This window comes from Haemaphysalis longicornis, unplaced genomic scaffold, assembly GCF_048455015.1.
Source record: "Haemaphysalis longicornis isolate Haplotype H1 unplaced genomic scaffold, Haemaphysalis longicornis Haplotype H1 scaffold_17, whole genome shotgun sequence".
NCBI lineage: Eukaryota > Metazoa > Arthropoda > Arachnida > Ixodida > Ixodidae > Haemaphysalis > Haemaphysalis longicornis.
Window position 1 is genome coordinate 10,800,854 of NW_027526276.1, and position 3,667 is coordinate 10,804,520.

The following is a 3,667-nucleotide window of genomic DNA, read 5'->3' on the forward strand; positions in this document are numbered from 1 at the left end:
CAAGAAACATAATGTCATGTCGATCATCGGGAATCGATCGAGAAGCGAAAACTCCGCCCCGACAACATTCGTGGCGTAATGAATGCGGCTTTGTTTCGTTAGTGTTTAGAGTGTAGTAAACTTAGTGAGGACCATAAGGCCCATACCGCTCAACACGAGCGCTGTATCTTGTCTTTACGACGCTCCGGCGACGTCGCTGGTTCGGACTTGCAAACTCCACATGCCTGTGTGACCGGCATACTTGTAGAAAATATAACTTTGTATGCGTGTAGAAGCAAAGTTGCGGAAGGTAAATTAGTTCTTAAGGAATCAATATCGGCCAAAGTATTTGGCCTAAAGCTTAAAACCAAAGCACAGCAAGCACTATTCATACAGTGCGAAATCGCAGTCACAGCCAGTCACACACATTTTTCCGAGCGCTTTCTCGAAACAGCGGAGTTGATGGCGATCAACTATTGTTGTGGCTTCGCTGAGAGGAGGACAAACATTTTATTGAGCCTTTAAAAGCCCCTTAGGGGGGCGTGGTGACCGGCGTACCGGTGACCGCAGCAGCCCTCGCCGTGACCACCCATTGGGTAGACAGTTCGGAGCTGCCCAGCACCTCAGCCCAGTGCCCACCGTCTGGTTTCAGTTTATTGTTTCAGTAGAAATGGTACAGTGCATAAATAACTCTAGGAGGTCCCGTAGTCATAGACTGGGGAGGGACTTCCTACCAACAAGTACGAACGAAAACTACACCAAACGCGGTTAACAGCAGTAACAAACCTAAAAAAACACGAAGAACATGATTACACAATCAAGCCAAATATTGTTACTAAAAATCAGAAGTATTATACAAAAAGATAATTAAAGGGGGATTTTCAGCTACATACCACATATACAAGTAAATGATAACAATCGTTAGGCCAAAATGATCCGGCGAAGCTGCCTCTTAAAAGAATAAATTGAAAGAGATGATTTGATGGTTGGGGGTATTGAATTCCAGAATGGGGTCGCCAAAAAGTTCGCAGTTAGTTTGCCGTAGTTAGTCCTACATTTTGGTAAGAGATAATTGTTGTGGTGTGAGAATCGAGTGCGATCAAAATGCGGGTTTTGATCTTTAGATATTAACGAAATGGGTAAGTTTCCTTGACAAAATTTATAAGTTAGGACGCAAAGAGAATATTTATTTAAATCGCCGATTGACAAAATATTAAATCTGCGGAGTAAAGTTAACGCATCACATGAAAAATGGCTGTAAGTGATTATTCTTAAAGCTTGGTTTTGTGTGTGTTGTAAAGGTGCCAAGTGAGTTTGATATGTGTTGCCCCAAGAAGAAATGCAATATGAGATATGGCTGTGAAGGAATGCATAGTAAAGTGAGACTAATACGCGTTCATTAAAATAGGGACGGACTCTAATTAGTATTCGCACGCCATAGGCCGTTTTACGGGTTAATAGAGATATGTGACTGGTGAATTTCAAATGCCTGTCCAGTTCAACGCCGAGAAATGTGCCATGATCTGTAGCATGAAGCAAATTTGGCCCAAGGCTTATGGAAGGCTTTCCCGGAACAGTTTTAAGCGGGGATGAAAAAATCACGAAGTGTGATTTAGTGCCATTAATATTTAGCACATTATCACTGCACCATTTAACGACTTTAGCGGCATCAGCATTGAGGTGAGAAATTAGGGAATCCAAACATGTGTTAGAAGAATAAATTGTCGTGTCATCAGCGTACAAAATACAACTAGAATGTTTCATTTGGTCTGGAAGGTCATTAATGTATGCAAGAAATAAAATGGGTCCCAAAATTGAACCTTGTGGTACTCCAATGTTGGTTAGTCTAGTACACGAAAGAGTATCAGAAATAGAGACCACGTGCTTTCGATCACGTAAGTAATTGCGGATTAGGGAAAGCGCTGGACCACATACACCTAACGCATTTAATTTAGCAAAAAGTATGTCGTGATTTAAAGAATCGAACGCTTTAGAAAAATCAATAAACAGGGCACCGGCGAATTTACCTTCGTCAATGGCTGTTTTAAGATGATCAGTTATAGTAACAAGAGCTAATTCAGCAGAGTAACCAGGTCGAAAGCCAAATTGATTAGATGACAGAATACTAAATTTTGAGAAATAGCAGGTTAAACGACTAACAAACAGCTTTTCAATTAGTTTGCTGAAGAACGACAAAATAGCAATTGGGCGATAATTTGATAATGGTGTCTTATTAGCCTTTTTGAAAACAGAAATAATTTTGGCTATCTTTAGGCAACTAGGAAAAACGCCAGTTTTGAAAACTATGTTTATTATGTGTGAAAGCACGTTACTGATAAGATGTGCTATAAGCTTTATAAGCGAAGAATTAAAGTTGTCTAAGCCAGCACCTGTATTTTTTAGACTGAGAATGGTCAAGCGCACTTCATCTGGGGAAACAGGTCTCAGAATGAAACTGTGTGGCAGACGATGATAAGCGTTGGCAGTTGGAAGCGAAAAATGTGGCTGATCAGGATAGAAGGAAGCTACGAAGGCATTGGCAATGGCTGACGGATTATTTAACATTTGCTCACCAACCCGAATAGCAGTTATAGGGGGGTTTGACGGTGCCTTATTTAAAAATTCGTTAATTATTTTCCATTGTTTTCTTGAATCGTTGCCAGCATGGTCGATTTCTTTTTCATAATACTTCTTCTTGGCGTTTTTAAGAAGCCTACCCAAAATATTCGAATAGCACTTGTAACGCGCCAGCAGGGTCAAATTGAATGGCTTCTTTTTTGTTTTTTTATAAAGATTATCTTTCCTGCGCACGCATTTTAGAAGACTATCGGTCATCCATGGACATCGAGGTGAAGCAAACCTTTTCTTGCTCGTTGTTATTGTTGTCGACTCAGAAATAGCGTTAGAAATTATGTTACAAAATGTTTCAAAAGCGAGTTCAGGATCATTTTGCGCCGTAACAGGGCACCAATCAGAATTAGCAATTTTGTTAAGAAATGAAGCTTTGTCTATAATATTTCTTTTAACATGCATATCCGGATTTTTGAAATTGCACTCTATTCGCACAAATATGGGGTAATGATCCTTTAATGAAACTTCAATGACACCAGATCCAGGAGTAACCAAAAGGTTGGACAATGCGTGATCAATTAATGAGTCCTGTCCTGTAATATTCCGACGAGTCGGTATAGATATAAGTGATTCGAGACCATGTCCATTCAAAGTATCTGTATAAGCAGCATGCACAGAATTGTTCATGTCTAACAGATTAATGTTGATGTCACCCATTATAACGATGTTTTTTCGTTCCAGTGAGAGTGTGTGCAAAACCTGGTTTAATTCTAAGCAGAAATCCGAAACAGACGATGAAGGAGAGCGATAAATAGACCCGATAAGTAAGCTTTTCGAATCAATATTAAGAAATGACGCATCAAGCTCAAGCCACAATGACTCGCAATTCACTTGATTAATTGATAAGTCTTGGAAGGGGGGAAAGGGGGGAAAGGGATTGTAGGTACAATTCCAAAGGAGATGGCCCAGGATTTCCACTGCTCCGCAGTCCGGGCAGTTGGGGCAGGGGTACGGAAGGATAAATGTGCGCAAGCACTATTTAAGAAATCGCACTCTGTCAGCCAGGAAATCTGTAAGTCAGCTAGTAAACACCGATGTATGGCACACGCCTGGTGGG